Here is an 18,965-nt window from a genome sequence, read left to right as displayed (position 1 = left end):
CATCTTCAATGAGAGGAATTTGATGCCGATAGCATTAATTTTCTATGAACAGACGTCCTCTGGCCGTACTGTAATAAAACAAAGAAGTGTGGGATGCTGGAGATCTGAAATGCACAAAAACAGAAGTTGCTGGAGAAAGTCAGCCGGTCTGGCAGCATTTGTGGAGAGAGAGGGAGAAATAAATTCAATGTTTCAGACCGTTATTTTGTTCTAAAGTAAAGCCAGCGCCAACTTATCCCACCGCTGAGAAACTCTGTCTTTTGAGAGAGGCAACTGGTGGTGGTTTAACCTGTGGGTGACCAGAACTTGGGCGATGGGGGAGTTTGCAATAGAGAGTACTGCAGAGTAACCCCAGCTGGCGTACAAATTGAACACACACTGTCAGCATCACTCTAGCTTTTTAAAGCAGCCGTCTAGCCAACTAAACAAAATGACCTCTTCATCATAGAATCCCTACAGCATGGAAACAGGTTCTTTGGCTCAACAAATCCACACTGAACCTCAGAGCATCCCACCCAGACCCATCCCCCTATAAACCACCTAATCTACACATTCCTGAACACTACGGGCAATTTAGCACGGCCAATCCACCTAACCTGCACATCTTTTGGACTGTGGGAAGAAACCCACGCAGACATGGGGAGAATGTGCAAACTCCACACAGACGGTCGCCTGAGGTGGGATTCGAACCCGGGTCCCCAGTGGTGTGAGGTAGCAGTGCTAACCACTGAGCCACCGTGCCACCCAGGCTTGAAGTTAACCTTCAATCTTTTTGTTTAAAAACATAATTGAAGGCTTGCTCCCCTTGCTCAGCAGCAGACATTTGGCAGAATGAAACCACTTACTGCATTCTGGAATAGGGGTACAATATTGAGCATAAGAAAGCAGAGAAGTAGGGTCTCTGTCTTTTTAAGTGCTGTTGGTTTCACGTGTGGTATATATTTTCCATTACATTTCCTGAGAAGTGGTGCATCATGTCAGCGGTCTGGTGGCTCATGTTTTGAAAAAAAAATCTGAAAATGAGAAAGTACAGCACAGGAACAGGCCCCTTTGGCCATCCAAGCCCATGCCAATCATCATGCCTGAATTAATCTAAATACAAACTTGCCATTTTTCAATCCATATCCCTCTATTGCCTCCATATTCATGTACCCATCTAGGTGCCCCTTAAATGTCTTCAATTTTCCCCGTCCCAAGATCTCTTCTGGTAGTGCATTCCAAGCTGCTCCCACTCTCTGTGTGAAAACCATTCCTCGCACATCTTCCTTCAGCTTTCCCCCTCATTCGCTAATCTCCAGTCCTCTGGAACTTCACTTGTGGTCAAGGAGGATGTGAAGATATCTGCCAATGCCTCAAATATTTGCTCCCTGGCCTCTCTGAGTAAGCTGGTGTAGCATTGTTGTCTTACAGAGTGAGGGCCCTTGGCTTGATTCCAGCTTTGGGCGACTGACTGCATGGAAATTGAATGTTTTCTCCATGATGGCATTGGTTTCTGCTGGGTGCTCTGATTTGCTCCTGTAGTCCAAAGATATGCATGCTAATCCAAGGTGGATTAGCCTTGGGAAATGCAGAGTTACATGTTGAACTTGTACAATATATTGGTGCAGCCACTTTGGAGAGCTGTATTCATTTGAGTTTAGAAGGTTGAAGGGAGGTCTAATAGAAACATACAAGGTAATGTATGGCTTAGAAAGGGTGGACGCTGGGAGGTTGTCTCTGTTAGGTGGGGACTCTAGGACCCATGGGCACAGCCTTAGAATTAGAGGGGGTAAATTTAGAATGTAAATGAGGAGACATTTCTTCAGCCAGAGAGTGGTGGGCTTGTGGAATTCACTGCCACGGAGCGCAGTGGAGGCCGGGATGTTAAATGTCTTCAAGGCAGAGATTGATGATTTCTTGATCTCGCAAGCAATTAAGGGCTATGGGGAGAGTGCGGGTAAGTGGAGTTGAAATGCCCATCAGCCATGATTAAATGGCGGAGTGGACTCAATGGGCCAAATGGCCTTACTTCCACTGCTATGTCTTATGGTCTTATGGTATGCAGTTGTGGACACCCTGCTCTAAGAAGGACATTATTAAGTTGGAGTCGGTGCAGAAAAGATTTACAAGGATGTAGCCTGTGCTGGAGGAGTTGAGTAAGAGAGGGATGCTTGATGGGCTGGGGCTTTTTCACTGGAGCACAGGAGGTTGGAGAGTCTTTCCTCCAGGATGGGAAGTCCAAAGTTTGATGGCATAGGTTTACGGGGTGATGGGAAAGATTTAAAGGGAACCTGAGGAGCAATTGTTTCTCACAAAAGGTGGTTCGTATGTGGAATGATAATGATCTGCCAGAGGAAGTGGAAGATGCAAGTACAGTTACAACATTTAAAAGAGAGTTAGGTAATACATAGATAGGAAAGGTTTAGAGAGCTATGGACAACATAGAGGCAATGGGACTAGTTCATTTTGGGACACCTGGTCAGCATGGACGAGTTGAGCCGAAGGGTTTGTTTCCGCGCTTACTCTGGAAATCTAAAGCTTGGTTGGGGGTCTGGGTGGGATGGTCTTGGGCGGGGTGGATGCACTCGCCGTGGAGGGAATGGCCTCTTTTTGCACTGTCGGGATTCTGTGAAATGTTTCTCTGCTAAAGTCTGTCTTCATCAAAATAAGTAGAAATATGTCTGACATGTGATCTCTATTATGTATCTGATATTTATCTCTTCTTTTATCCTATGTTCAAACTAAACCATTCAGGCAGGAACAGGTGAGACACAATATTGCATTTTGTATTTTGCAATAAAAGTTTTGCGTTGCAAATTTCTTGTCTTTACTTTGCATGCCCCTAATATGACATTTGAACACGATGATCAATTGCTACTTTGACAAGTAGAGCAAAAGTTTACAATGTATTCAGGGTGATACATCATCAGCGTGATTGCATGTCTAAGGTTGCACAGCATCTCAAGTGGGGACTGCAAACTGGAGTGATTGCAACTGTAACCTATTGCATAGATTTCAGAATTCCACATTTCAGAAAGAATGCAAAAGCATTGAGGAGAAAGACATGGGTAGGAAATATTTACATGATTGAGTAGATTCAGATTGGTGGACCAGTGGAGACACTTCGATTATTATTTCTCACTGGTTAATGCATGAGATGTGGGGGTACTGCTGGCTAGAATATGCCCAACTCTGACTGACCTCTGGGACCACCATTTGAACTGAGTTCTGGATCTTTCAGATCATGAAACTCTAATGATTACCAACCCAGAGTCCTCAACCACTCCTCGTATAACGAGAGGTGGGCTTTTCAAGCAAAAACAAAGCATGTTAATTATTAAACACATTATTCCAGACTTTAGAAAAAAAAGCAAGTGGTAGAATTCCACCATGATAGAATTTGAGCCCAGACCCTCAGAATATTGCTGGACCTCTGGATTAAAATTTTGACAATAACACCATTGGGCTGGGGCCATCTATTTCCCCTTAATCCAACTAATTGAGATGAATAATAATGTAATATTAAATGGATATATTGTGCTCTTTTCTGTCTGTTATTTATGAGATTCCTCTCACTTGTGTGAGTTATACTTTATCAAATTTTCCTGACTCTTTCAGTTTTTGGCAGTTAGATAATTAGATCGCTGTCAAAGTTCACATCAAATGAAATGTAAAATGCCAATTGAATGTTTGTTGTTGGTTTCAGGGAAGAATCTGTAACGTTGGATCAAGATACCAGGATGAACGTATTCGACTGTGAATGTTAGGATCCATTTTGATAGTAATATTCAAGATCAGAGACACAGCAGTACACCTTTCAGGCCCTCAATGCTGTTCTGCTATTCATGGCTGATCTGTAGCCTAATGCCATATACCAGTCTTCAGCCCCTGTCCCACTGATGTATTCACTTAAGAGAAAAGAGAATCCTCGAATTAAAATCAGCAAATGATCCAGCACCCACTAACGTTTAAGAGAAATAGTTCCAAACCTCCCCAACACTTTGAGTAGAAGTTTGAATGAGCTTATCTAAGAGTACAAAGATATCTTGATCAAATGGGCTAATGGCCCAAGAAGTGGCAGGTGGAGTTAAAAAAAACATAAGTGCAAGCTGGTGTATCATTATTAGACAAATTGGGACAGGACTTATGACTTAACAGTAGGACCCTGAGGAGTGTTGTCAAACAGCAGGAACTAGGGTTCTTTGAAAGTGGCACTGCAGGTAGACAGGTTGGTAAAGAAGGCATTTTGCATACTTTCCTTCACTGGTCAGAACACTGAGTAGAGGAGCTAGGACACCATCTTGTGGCTGTACGGGATTAAGGTGAGGCTACCTTTCAGAATACTGTGCGGGATTCCAGTTGTAGGAAGAATGCTGTTCAATTGGAAAAGGAGCAGAGAAAACAATTACAAGGGCGTTGCGGGGACTGGAGGGTTTGAGCTAAAGGGAGAGATGGAGTAGACCGTGACTTTTACTTCAGAGTAGGAAATTGAGACGACCTCTTTAAAGGGTTACATAATCATAAGGGACATGGATAAGTTGAATAGGCCAATGTCTTTTTGCCGGGTCAGGGAATTCCAAAACTGAAGGGCATTGGTTCAGGTGAGAGGGGAAATGTGCAATAGGGACCCGATGGTCAACTTTTTTCAAAGGACCAGTTTCTGAACTGGGTGATGCCATGATTCTAAGTGCTTCCTGAAATCTTTCCCAAATGATCTGGACCTAATCCTCAGGCTATTCCTCCAGTTCTAGAATCCCAAACTAGCGGAAGTTGTTTATCTTTATCTACCCTGATCCGATGTTGCTTTCAAATACTGTACACTTTGGAACTGGTGTACACTGTCAAGCCAAATAAATCTGAGAGTTGAATTATTGTAAATTTCTTTTGCCCCCAGATGGACAAAGATACTGACTTCAATAATATTTCAATAAAGGGGAGTTTCTTGGTCCTAATGTTCTCAGTTTGTAGGAAAAGACAGATGGATTCAGGAATATTTAACATTTGGTAATTATAATCTGATCCATACTAGCTATGTAGAATCGAATAGTTTGACCTGCAAAGTGGCCCCGATGTGAGTTTATATTGCATTTTTTTTTACTTTTATTGGACAGAATTCCAGCATCCTGACAATTCTTTTCTTTTTAAAGGTATTCTTAGTAAAACCATCATATGAGTAATATGCTACGTTAGTGAGAGTTGGTACTTGATAATCGTTACTGTGTGACTCGTTGTTAACACAGTAGGTTTATACCTGGCATTTTATTTCAATCTCCTTGTCTTACAGTTTTCAGTTAATAATAGTTCTCAAAACCAAATATTTGGCAAGGATCTTGAAGAATCACAACAAAGCCTTTCCCCTCTCTTTCTTTTCTGAACTGTCCCCTAACAGAGATTGAGTGATATTACAAACTTAAAGAGATGTTACGCATTCCTCAGTGCAGACGTCAGTGACAAGAGTTAGCCTTTAAGCCTGCTCCCCTATTCAATGAGATCATGGCTGATCTAATTTTAACCTCAACCCTACATTCTTGCATGTCACGCCCTTCCCCTGATAATCATTCACCTCCTTGGGAATCAAGAATCTATCTCAGTCTGCCTCAAAAACAAATTGATTCTGCATCCATTGACTTTTGAGGAAGGGATATCCAAAGACTGTCAGTTCTCTGACAGAGAAAATATTCCTTCATCTCTGTTTAAATAGGCACCTCCCACATCCACCCCTCGGGATATTATCTGTTTTGATTCCGTCGCCTCTGAATATTCTAAACTCCAGAAGTCACATGGCTTAGCCTGTCTAGCTTTATCCTCATGGAGCAATACACTCATTCCAGAGATTGGTCTGGTAGACCTTCTCTGAACTGCTTTCAACATATTAACATCCTTCTTTAAGGACAGTGAGCAGTCCTGTTTGATACTCCAGATACAGAATTACCAGTCACCTTTATAAATGAAGATGATATTCCAAGCTTTGCATTCATTTGCCCCTTCAATAGACCTGCTAGTATTCTTCAACTTACTGTGCATTTAGACTAACATGTGATTCATGCAATAGGACACCAAAATCCTTTTGTGCCTCAGATGTTTGCAATCTCTCAACATTTAGATGTGCTTCCTTCTTAATCTTTCTGCTAAAATGACCAATGTTACACTTTCCCAGATTGCCCTCCATTCGGTACATATTTGCCCACTCACTTCGCCTCCCTATCCTTTTGCAAGCTCCTAACTTTAGCTTTCAAATCACTTTCCTCCCTATAATATTGTTTGTCCAATCAAAACCATTCCTAATCGATTCCCATATCATTTCAAAAGAAGCTAAATTGTGCTGACATTTTAAAAAATAACTCTGCCTATTCAGAGTTTAAGATACTCCTTAAGGATAAGCTGGAACAACACATGTATATTAATTGCCAAAAGCAATTGGTAAGTTCTGTGTTTACTTCCACTGGCTTTCATCAGAATAGAATCCTATCTAAATGGAACACCAATTCCACATTCCTAACTGGGCTTTCAATCACAGAGTTCGACGGTACAGCAACTGGCCCTTCAGCCCATCGAGTCTGTGCCAGTCAAAAAAAAAACAACCAGCTCATTATTCCCTAATCCCATTTCCCTAGCACTTGGTCTACAGCCTTGGCATTTCAAGTGCACATCTAAATCCTTCTTCAATGTGACAAGGATTTCTGCCTCTCCCTCCCTTTCAGGCAGTGAGTTCCAGATTCCCTGCCATCCTCTGTGCGGAGAAAGTTTCTCCTCACATGGCTTCAAACCTTTTGCTCCAACCTTCAATCAATGTCCCCAACTTGTCAAAGCAGGAGGCTTTTCTTGCTGTCTATTCTATTTAGGTCTCTTTTTGTTTTATAAATCTCAATCATGCCCCCAACCAAATCAATCTCCTCAGCTCGAAGGAAAATAAACTCAATCTGTCCAATAAAATAAAGCAAAGAACTGTGCCTACTGAAGATCTGGAATAGATGTAGAAAGCACTGGAGAAACTCAGCAGGCTTGGCAGCATCTGTGGTGACAGAGAAACAGAGTCAATGTTTCGAGTCCAGTAACCCTCCTTTAGAACTGGACCTGTTGAGTTCCTCCAGCAGTTTCTGTTTTCATCTCTGCTTATCTAACCTCTCTTCACAACTGAAACTCTTCGGCCCCAGGCAATATCCCTGGTAAATCTCCGCCTGCGCTCTTTTCACTGCGACCACAGTCCCCATAGAATGTGGGATCCAGAACTGCACACAATACTCTAGTTGTGTGGGTTAGCTGTTTTATATAGCTCCAGTTTTATGATACATCAACAATTTAACAGCTGGGGCAAATGTGGTGATATAGTTAGTTAAGATGTCAGTTGTATTTTTTTTATAACCCTTACACCAGTAATTGCTTCACAGATTAGAAGTATAAAGCTCAGGAATTATATTTAATGCACATGGAGTCATACGTTTGTTCTTTACATGAATCTTTATGTTTTTCAGATGCAGTGATCAGCTGGGGAGCATTAACTAGAACTGTCCCTGAAGACGTAAGCTCATCTGTCATGATAATATTTTATATCTCTGTATAAGATTACGTGTCACAGGCACAAAAGTGGAAGTCAGGTACTACTGAAGTGTTACTAAGCGGTGTTGCAGATTCTAAGGGTCAGATGAGTTGACGTGCCTCCAAATTGCTGCTTACTCATAGTGTGGCTTTGACCTGTCATTGTTCTGTGTCACTTCCAGAATTATCTTCTCTTTGTGTCATTAGTAGACGAATGATTGTGGTGACCCCTCGCTTAACTACAAAGAAATCTTTGACATTGAAATTAAAGTGGAAAAGAAAAGATGCAATTTAGTTCGATAAATGATACTCCAAAGCTGAGCATCAACAATCATTGCCCTCCTGTAATTTTTGAAACACAGCCTCAAGTGCACTTCAGTAAATTATGCTCAATTTTGGAACTATTTTAATTTGATTTGATTTGCTTTAGTATTATCATATACTGAGATGAAGTGAAAGGTGCCGTTTTGTGGGCTACGGAGGCAGATTATACCTTACCTGAATACAGCAGGGCAAGACAACAAATTGCAGAATGTAGTGTTACAGCAACAGAGATAGTGCACAGTGCGAGAGAGAGAGAGATCAACTTCAATATCTGAGAGGTCTGATAACAAAAGTCTGATAACAATGAGGAAGAAGTTTCACTTGAATCTGTTGGCACGTGTTTTCAAAGTTACTTTTTTATTTTCTGCCAACTGAAGGAAAAGAAAATATCTAAGACAGGGGGGTCGCTAATTATGTTGGTTGTTTTTCCTGATGCATGGGAAGTGTCGATGGATTGATAGCTGGTTTTCATGTTGGACTGAGCTGTGTTCACGGCTGTCTGTAAGGGAAGCTATATTATCGTGAAGTTAGGTGCAAAATGGACATCAGAACGACAGAAACATGCGAACAAGAAACAGAGGGGAGGTACTCAGCCTTTCCACCCTGCTGCACCATTTAATAAGCCATCAACTCTACATTCATAATAGCAAAGTGTGGAGCTGGATGAATACAGCAGGTCTAGCGGCATCTTAGGAGCACAAAAGGGTCTAAGCCCAAAACATCAGCTTTTGTGCTCCTAAGATGCTGCTGGGCCTGCTGTGTCCATCCAGCTCCACACTTTGTTATCTCGGATTCTCCAGCAGTTCCCATTATCTCTGATACAACTCTACATTCATGCTTATGTCCTCGATAATCCTTCATCCCAGTTTATAATCAAGCATCCATCCACTTCTGCCTTAGAAGTATCTAGAGATTTTACAAACACTGTTTTTAAAGGAAGGGAATCCAAGAAAATAAACTCACCAACCTCAGAGAGAAAACAGATGCTTTCCGTCTCTTTTTAAAACTGCAACTGTAAATATTGAGAAACTTTTGAGTACAGAGAGTAGTAACTGATCAGAACCTGTCACCTGAAAGCACCGTGGTTCCAGAAAATCACTTCAATATTAACTGGAACCTATCTTAGGCACAGAGGTATATGGATCTACAGCACAGAGAAAGCACCATTAGGTCTGCACCAGTCAAAAACTATCATGTAACTCTTGAAAGCCCGTTTTCTCAGCACTCAGCATCACAAGTGCACATCTAATTGTCTGCACTCCAACTTCCATTGCTTATTGGTCTTCATTACTAGAGGTGCAAGCCATGGAGGTTTAGGACATGTTTAATTGCATTGAATACTGTCACAATAGGGGAACAAATGGAGTGACAGACAGGCACACATTTCTATTTGTGGGCAGGTCTATAATGACCCAAGTGTAAATTTAATGAAATAAATTTAAATGAAACAAAGAACAGCAGACACCCTAAGTCTGAAACAGAAACAAAAATAGCTTGTAGATCCCAATAGGTCGGGCAGCATCTGTGGTGAGCGATAGAGAGACAGTTAATGTTACAGTTCGTAAATATAGAAAGTGCGAAAGAAATTCAAAAGGTCTGGCAGGAGTTTTAGCAACAGAGAAATAGTTAACATTTTTTGAGTGGAGTGATCCTTCTCCAGAGCTAATAGTAGCCAACAAAATAGGGTATATGTGCTGAAGACAAGGGGGTGGCAGAGAAAGGAGTGAGGGGATGGGGGGACACAATCCAGAGAGATATAAACACAGGTTGTCAAAGACAGGCTTATCAACCATTCTGTTAAATGCATGGTTGATATTAAGCAAGGAAGAAATTTAAAAAAAACTGTTAATGGGGACAATGAGTAGATGAGAATAGCTGTGCTGAAAGCAGTCGACGTATAACAGGGATAGTAGGAACCGCTGACGTTGGAGAATCTGAGATAACAGGATGAACACAGCAGGCCAAGCAGCATCAGAGGAGCAGGAAGACTGATGTTTCAGGGCCTAGACCCTTCTTCCTGCTATGTTCATCCAGCTCCACACCTTTGTTATCTTGGATAGGCCCGAAACATCAGCCTTCCTGCTTCTCTGATGTATAACAGACCTCGGGTGTGGGGTCTAGGTAAAGGAATTGAAAGGAAGTGCACCAATGATTGAACTCGATACTGAGCCCCGAGGCTGCAGGGCCTCTCAGTGGGAGACGAGATGCCCTTCTTCCAGCTTTGCCAGACTGTGAGATGGAGATGTTGGCTGGGCGGAACACGATAGGGTGTCAAAGGGGCAATTGGCTGGAAGCTTGGCGTCATTTTGTTTTATGGATGGAATGTCCAGCATTTCGCAAAGCAGTTGTCAGTCCGTTTCATCTCCATACTGGAAAGGAGACCACAATATGAGTAGTGAACTCAATGGACCAAATCGAGTGAAATGCAGCTAAAATACGGCCACATCTGGAAAATGCATTTGGTCCATTGGATAGTGAGGAAGGAGGATGGAAACAGGCCGATATTGGCTCTTCAGGGGTTGCAGGGGACGCTGCCGCGGGGCTGTGGGAATGTGCTGGGACCGGAGGAGGAGTGGACAGGGGGCAACAATCCCTGCGGAAGGTTGACAAGGGAGGGGGCTATGAATATACGTCTGGTTGTGGCATCCAGCTATACAGCTGGTGGAAAAGGCAGCTCACAAATGTGGGTGCTGGTGGGGTAGTAAGTGGGGACCAGAGGGATAATAGGAACTGCAGATGCTGGAGAATCCGAGATAACAAGGTGTGGAGCTGGATGAACACAGCAGGCCAAGCAGCATCTTTAGGAGCAGGAAAGCTGACGTTTCGGGCCTAGACCCTTCATCAGAAATGGGGGATGTCATGCGTGATCTGTGTTGTGTGAGAACAGAGAAGAGATGAAGGCAGAAGTGCAGGAATTGGGTCAGACCTTTCAGCCATTGTCAGGGGAATATGAATGTAAAGTAATTTTGATGAGCTGCAGGAAAATGAGGTGCCATATAAACTGGCAGGCAGTCGTAGATGTAATGTGTACAATTCTCAAAACCCTGCTGCAGGAAAGATGTTGTTAAACTACAAAAAAGTGAAGAAAAAAAAGTCAGAGGAAGTTACCTAGACTGGAAGGCTTCAGTTACAAGGAGATGCTGGGACTTCTTTTCCTGGAGCGTTGGAGGCTAAGTGGGTGACCATAAGGGGTTTATAAAAGTATGGGAGACATAGATAAGGTGAGTAGCTAAGTTCTTTTCCCCAAGGGTAGGGGGGTCTAAAACTAGAGATCATAGGTTCAAGGTGAGAGAGGAAAGATTTAAAGGAGACCTGAGGGGCAACTTTTCACGCAGAAGGTGGTGTGTATTTGATACAAACTGCCAGAAGGAGAGGTGGATATAATTACAACCTGTAAGACATTTGGACAGGTACATGGGTAGGAAGGGTTGAGGGGAATGTGGACCAGACGCAAACCAATGGGACTAGTTCAGTTTACAAAATCTGGTCGACATGGATAAGTTGCACTGAAGGGTCTGTTTCCATGTTTTATGTCTTTGTAACTCTATGACTCTATAAAAGCAACGTTTTCCTGCTAAACCAAACGCAGGTTAGAAAGATCTCAGAGGGACTTGACATGCCTTAAATCTCTAAGTCTACTGAAGGTAAACTGGAAAGTGGAATTAGACAAAATGACACCCCCTTTAGCCTGAGCAAACAAAATAAAGGGGAAATTATTTCAATGAAAAATGGTTTTAACATTCCTCATTTTTTTAGATGTGAGGTTTTTTTTGTTTGTTTATTCATTCATTCGTGGGACATGGCCATGAATGGCTAAGCCCAGCATTTCATTCCTCACCCCAATTGCCCAGATGGCAGTCGGGAATCGACCCACATTGCTGTGGGTCTGGAGTCACATGTAGGCCGGAGCAGGTAACGATTTCCTTCCCTCAGGGACATTAGTGATCCAGCTTCAAGCCCATCATTAGACTCTTAATTCCAGATTGCTGTTTTTTTTTCTTTTTAGAAACTGATTCAAATTCCATCATATGCTATGGTGAGAATTGAACCCGGGTGCCTAGATAAATAGTCTAGCGATAAGACAACTAGACTGTCACCCCACCAACGTGAGGTTAAATAGGTAAATCGTGAGGGCACACTGTTATTTTTATGGCTATAAGTTGAAACACGAGGATGCTCATTGAGTCCTGGGTGTCCCTTGTACACCAGTTGCTAAAAGTGAGCATTACAGGAGCAGCAGGAGGTCAAGAAGGCAAATGTGATGTTGGTCTTCATAGTGAGAGGATTCAAGTCCAGGAGCAGGGCTGTCTTGCTGTAAACGTACAGGGTGAGATGACACATCAGACTATAGAATGTGTGCAGTTATGATCTCCTTATCTGAAGAAAGATGTTCTGGTTAAGGAGGGATTGTGACAAATGTTTACCAGCTGATTCATAGGATGGTAGGACTGACGTATGAAGCGACAATGGATCAGTTAGGATTATATTGACTCGAGTTGAGTGGGGGATCTCACTGAAACCTAAAGGGAGGGAAAAAAATTTGAGAAGAACTAGACAGGGTAAATCGAGAAAGACATTCCTAATGACTGGGGACAATCCAGAGCCAGGAGATCAAAGCCTAAAGGAGACAGGGTAAGACTGGGTTCAAGAAAAAAGTCGTCACCCAGAGTGGGGTGCCGCAGAAAGCGGTTAAGGTCAAAACAGTGTATGATTTCTAGAAGGAGTTGGATAGAGCACTTGAGGCGAAAGCAAATCAAATCATAACGTGGGCCAGGGAGGGAGGCATGAAATGTGGGAATAATCTAAATGTTCATTCATGGGATTTGTGTGCTGTACATTTATTGCCCATCCCTGAATGCCAAGAGGGCAGTAAAATGTCAGGCACATAGGTTGATCGACTGTGACCACGTTGAATGTTGGAGCAGGCTCAAAAGGGCTGAATGGCCTCTTCTGGCTCCAGCTGTCTATGTTTCAATTGGCCCTTCGGTCAGTGAATACATAGGCCAGCTGAGGGAAGACCCTAGATAAAAATAACAAAGATAAGAACAGGGTGATGGTGTGGGGGAGGTGAGAAAAATGAAATGACAGACCACTTAACTTTTACTTCATTTGTAAATGTAGTACGAAGTGTTTATTTTTCTTCCAGCTGGAGCATACATACGAGACGGTAGATTTTACGGATTTATCTGCAGGCCCTGGTCACCGTTGGAGGAGAGATCCTTCCATTTATGCAACAGTGAAGTAACAGCTGATCAAACAGGTTACAGTTTACCCACTTTGGCCATGATGGTGGAAAATGGTCAAACACAGGCTCATTTATTGCTTCCTTTCTGAGCTCTCTGCAGAACATTTGGATGCCAATCACACCACTAGCGATAAACATTTCTCCATGCATCTAACCGAGGCTTTTTTTAAGCTATTTATTTTCGCCCACTTTTGGTGACTTCACTGATGTTTTTCTGTAACGAAATAAACTTTTTAATCACTTACTTTGGCAGTTTTGCTGCTTCAGTTTTAGGTTTCAGAGAGAAACTAACCATCACTCCTTAGATTTATTCAATGCTACCAACAACTCTGTATCCCCCAGCAATCAATATTTTGGGGGTTACCATTGACAGTTCAATAATCTATCACTCCTTCACATTCAACACTGTTACCATCACTGAATTCTCGATTTCCCCACCCCCATAATTGACATCCAGGGGTTTACCATTGAGTGAGAATCTAGCCATTGTGCCTTGACATTCAGTGTTATTACATTCAATGAATCCCTCTGTGCCGATATGCCATGAACCAGAAACTGAACTGGACCAACCATATAAATACTGTGGTGATAACAGCAGCTCAGAGACTCAGAATTTTGCAGTGTATAACACTTAACTCCTAACTCGCCGAAACCAGAGCACCATCAGCAAGACACAAGTGAGGGATGTGACTGGAAGCTCTCCAATGCTTTCGTGCCCTTCCTAAAGTATGGCACGGAGAAATTAACACTGTAGTCATGTTGAATGCTAAGCTTGAGTCACACAAATGTTTTACATGTCCTCCTTACTCTTGCAGTGGGAGTCGGTTACCTAAGTTGGCTCTTCAGGGAAGAAACTGTCATTGAATCAGTTTGGTTTGGAGCTGTGAACTATGAGCTGACAGGTTAAGGCGACCTTTGGACTGTTTTTTTTGTGTGGGTGTTTTAAAAAGGGAGAATGAATACATCAGTTATGAGTCCAGGCCTGGAAGTTAACTGCAGTTTGATTCTTGATCAAAGGACATTACATGCTCTTCAACACTGGGGATGTACAATATAGAACATAGAACACTACAGCGCAGTACAGGCCCTTCAGCCCTGTGAACCAAACTGAAGCCCATCTAACCTACACTATTCCATTAGAATCCATGTGTGTATCCAATGACCATTTAACTGCCCTTAAAGTTGGCAAGTCTACTACTGTTGCAGGCAGGGCATTCCACGCCCTTACTACTCTCTGAGTAAAGAACCTACCTCTGACATCTGTCCTATAACTATTACCCCTCAATATAAAGCTATGTCCCCTTGTGCTAGCCATCTCCATTGGAGGAAAAAGGCTCTCACTGTCCACCCTATCTAATCCTCTGATCATCTTGTATGTCTCTATTAGGTCACCTCTTAACCTTCTTCTCTCTAACGAAAACCGCCTCAGTCCCTCAGTCTTTCCTCATAAGACCTTCCCTCCATACCAGGCAACATCCTGGTAAATCTCCTCTGCACCCTTTCCAATGCTTCCACATCCTTCCAATAATGCAGTGACCAGAACTGTACGCAATACTCCAAGTGCGGCCGCTCCAGAGTTTTGTACAGCTGAAACATGACCTCATGGCTTGGAAACTCAATCCCTCTACCAATAAAACCTAACACACTGTACGCCTTCTTAACAACCCTATCAATCTGGGTAGCAACTTTCAGGTAGCTATGTACATGGGCACCGAGATCTCTGTTATGTTTAAACAGAAAGCAGATGTTGGGTCATTGAAGAGGTCAGTGCCTAGGAAATGATGTCAGCAAAGCTGGGAGATAACAATGATCAAACAGGGAGTGGAGCTGGATATCTGAAGTATTTTCAACCAGGAAATCAGCGAATGAGTTTGGCTGTTTATGATGCAGCGGGAGGATTTTAAAGCTCCCTGCCTGGCCTGGTGTTGAAAATACTTATCAGTGGGACAGAATTTTTCTCAGGGTCATCTGGAAAAAGGCAGCCCTTCAGAAAATCAAACAAGGAACAGTCATCCATGTCTGTGGGCAAATCATCATGAATACAAAATGAAACAGTGTACGACAGTGGACAATGACGTATCCCTCCCTGACATGCTCAACGATTTCCACGGTCAGTTTGAACAGTATACCCCCCCAGCATTGGTGATGCCTGCCCCTTTAGCTCCAGACACAATTGTTCCCTCTGTCACCGCTTCAGAAGTCAGATCAGTCTTCCTGGGAGACAACCCGAGGTCATGCAGTTTGGACTCGACTCTGTCCTCTGCGACTGGATCCCCAGCTTTCTGACCCCTAGGCTGCAATCAATGAGGATAGAAAACTGCAACTCCTCTACAATAACACTCCACACTGGAGCACCCCAAGGAACCATCCTCAGCCACCTACTGTACTCGCTGTAACACTCATGACTGCATTGTCAAGTTCCAAATGAACGCCATCTACACGTTCACTGACATGCACTGAGGGCTTGTTATGTCGGTAGGCAAGCTGTAGCAGAGACTGGGGTTGACGTGGGCCATGGCCAGCCGCTCGAGGCACTTCATGGCTATTGAAATCAGGAGATATTGGGCGGCAGTCATTAAGGCACACTGCATGTGTTTGCTTGGGTACGGGGATGACGATGGTTTTCTTGAAGCGGGTCGGGACTTTGGCTTGTAGGAGGGAGAGATTGAAGATGTCGGTGACTACCTCCACCAGTTGATGTACACAGGATCTGAGTGCTCATGCAGTGTGGTGGCTCAGCGGTGAGGCTAGGGCAGCTGCCTGCTCCGGTTTCCTCTCACAGGCCAAAGATGTGCATGTTGCGGGGGGGGATTGGCCATGGGGAACACAGGGTTACAGGGCAGGGGTGAATAGGATGCTCTTTGGGTTGTCGGTGTAGACTTTACAGACCCAATGGCCTACTTCCACACTGTAGCAATGTTATGTTTCTAAAGGTGGCAAATCGGTTTGCAAGAGCAGGCAGAGCTGCGCACAATTCAGTAAAGTATCATGATATAAAGACAGACGTTCAAATCAAAACAGCCTTTCAAACTGTGTGCAGCACTTGCAATATGGTAGAATTAAAAAACTTTCAAGGGCCCTCAAAATTGAGCTGAATGGTTCCTAATCAAACTCATTTTTGAATAACCAGTCCCAGACTCTGAATAATCAATTCCAGACTCCAGTTTGTAGCTTAAGTAAAAAAACACTTAGCAATTTACTAACAAGAGCAGAGTAAAAATGAGAGCATAATGTAATGTAATTGATGTCTATGGTTTAAACCCATTGTTTTCAGCCCCATTCACACAAATGACAGACAGATGCAGCCAAAGGAGAAATTAAAAGAACATATCAAAACCAGGCAGATTATAAGTGATTTTACAAGTGATTGATTTTATTGTCACATGTACTGAAATACAGTGAAAAGCTTTGTTTAAGAGTGGTACAGGCAGATCACAGCAAGCAAAGGGTGTACTGATCAAAAAGACTTAGACACATACAGGCTACATTATTTGAGGCTAGGGTCTATTCAACAGTCTGTTAACAGCTGGAAAGAAGCTGCTCTTGAACCTGCATGTGTTCAGGCTTCTGTATCTACTGCCTGACAGAAGAGGTTGTCAGAGTTCATTACTTGGGTGCGACAGATCTTGGATGTTGTTGGTGGCTGTTCCGTGGCAGCGAGAAATGTGAATAGAGTCAGTGGATGAAAGGTTGCCTTCTGAGATAGTCTGGGCTGTGCACACTGCCATCTGTGTTACATCTGTAGAAGCTGGTGAGGGACCTTACAGGCATGTCAAATCTCCTGAGATGTCGGAGGATGAAGAGGTGTTGTTCTGCCTTCTTGACCATCACATTTATGCGGGAAGTCCAGGACAGGTTGATGGTTATTGTCGCTCCGAGGAACTTGATCGTATTCACTCTCTCAAACTCCGTTCCTTTGATGTAGGTAGGGCATGCTCTCCTCCTTTCTTTCTGAAGTTGACTATCAGTTCTGTAGTTTTGCTGACGTTGAGAGGCAGATTGTTTTCATTGTGCCACATCACAAACCCTCTACTTCCCTGTTGTATTTTGATTTGTCTTCATACTATAAAGATGAATCATCACATGGTCACGTCAAACAATAAATTTATTATTGCGTTTCTCTACAGCTAACACGTCATGAACCGAATAGCAACAGTGTCTTCAAATAACAACTCTACTTGCAGTAATGTGTCCAGTTCTGGACACAACACCTTCGGGAAAATAGATTGACCTTGGAGGGAGTACACTGTAAGTTCACAAGAATGATACCTGGGCTTCCGAGGTTAAATTTTGGGGCAAGAGACTATACGAATTAGACCCGGTATCTCAAGAAATTGTTGGGGTGGTATGGTGGCTCAGTGGTCAGCACTGCTACTTCACAGCATGAGGAATCCAGGCTCAATTCCAGCCTTGGGCAACTGTCAGAGCGGATGTTGCACACTCTCTCCATGTCCTCCCATAGTCCATAGAGATGCAGGTTAACGTGGATTGACCATGCTAAATTATCCATAGCGCTGCGGGATGTGCAGGCTAAGTGGGTTAGACACGGGCAATGCACTGTTAGTGGGATAGAGTACAGGGCGGGTCTGGGTGGAATGCTCTTCAAAGGGTCAGTGTGGGCTCACCAGGTCAAATGGCCTGCTTCAACACTGTAGGTATTAAGCGGAGATCCGATTGACGTTTTAAAAAGTATTAACAAGAAAAGGCAAGGTAAGGATAAATTATTTCCTTGAGTTGGAGATTCGAGAATAAGGGAGGGCATGGTCTGGTCCTAATTCTCAGACTATTCGAGAGAGATGTTAGGAAGTGCTTCTACACACAAAAGTGTAGTTAAGGTTTTGAACACTTCTATAAGTGACAGGAAATTCTTCATCAGTTGTCAATTATAAATTTCAGGTAGATATATTTTTGTTATGCAGTAAGATGAGATATGGACTGAAGGCCACAGATTAACCACTGAATGGCGAAACAAGATTGAGGGGATGAATGGCTTTCCCATGTTCCCAAGTTCCCATAATTGCATAAGTCACTTGAAATGTTAAATAGAACCAAGTTGATCACTAAAATGGTTAATTTTGTTGACTATGCTCATTAGCTAAGATAAATAAAATCACTCATGTCCATCAATGTACAAGAAAAACAATGCATTCATTGCAACAAATGTATCCTCCAACATGTGGCCAAATGGATATTTTTAATGATCAATATGCAAATTCAAACTGAATCCACATCCAATCCTAATATGCAAACCTTCATTTGCATGTAGGATAAGCAGAAACAATGAGATAACTTATTTATCCCCAGAATTTTTTGGAATCAAAAAAAAAATACAGGGAAGAAAGGAAATGAGGCTGTGAATGAAGATTGTAACCTAAAAAAAAGTGAAATAAGATGTCAACCTCACACATTTTTACTTACCTTTTATGGTGATGATATCATATTATTGCCAACAGCAGTGGCTCTCAATTTGTGGCTGGGCGGTTGGGCCTAGGAATTGTTGCAAATTACAGTTTATTCTCTTTGCAGGAGAGTTGACTGTCATTTCTTTTCTTTGTGGAGATGAGGGGAGGGATTGACGTCAGTCACTCTCGCAAGATTTTGGCGGTCTGATAGTGTATCTGCTGCTCTTCCTTCTCCTCTCAGTTCTATGACAATCTGCTCCTCACCCTGCAGCTGGGCAGTTTCTGCTTTCTTTCTGAACCAAAGGCTCCTGGTTCCAACGTGTCTCACTGAAGGATCATCTCCACCTTCAACAAAAGTTATATACTCTTACAAAACCCAATGATGATCACCGCACTGTTTCAATGTGACTTGCTGAATCTGTGTGTTCAGACTCCCATTGTCAAAACTTATTTCACCAAACATATACGTAGTGTTTGCA

At 42.8% G+C, this 18,965-nt stretch overlaps 1 long non-coding RNA gene across 1 annotated transcript; it reads left to right on the top strand.

Annotated features, from left to right (window-relative positions):
- Positions 1–3,682: 3,682 nt before the first annotated feature.
- Positions 3,683–13,145, top strand: LOC125449925 (uncharacterized). The gene is made up of 3 exons (XR_009443231.1): positions 3,683–3,741; positions 7,452–7,498; positions 12,986–13,145. It is a non-coding gene; the product is annotated as an uncharacterized LOC125449925 (long non-coding RNA).
- The last annotated feature ends 5,820 nt before the right edge of the window (positions 13,146–18,965 follow it).

Source organism: Stegostoma tigrinum, chromosome 44 (assembly GCF_030684315.1).
Source record: "Stegostoma tigrinum isolate sSteTig4 chromosome 44, sSteTig4.hap1, whole genome shotgun sequence".
Classification (NCBI taxonomy): Eukaryota; Metazoa; Chordata; class Chondrichthyes; order Orectolobiformes; family Stegostomatidae; genus Stegostoma; species Stegostoma tigrinum.
This window is presented reverse-complemented; position numbering and strand designations above follow the sequence as displayed.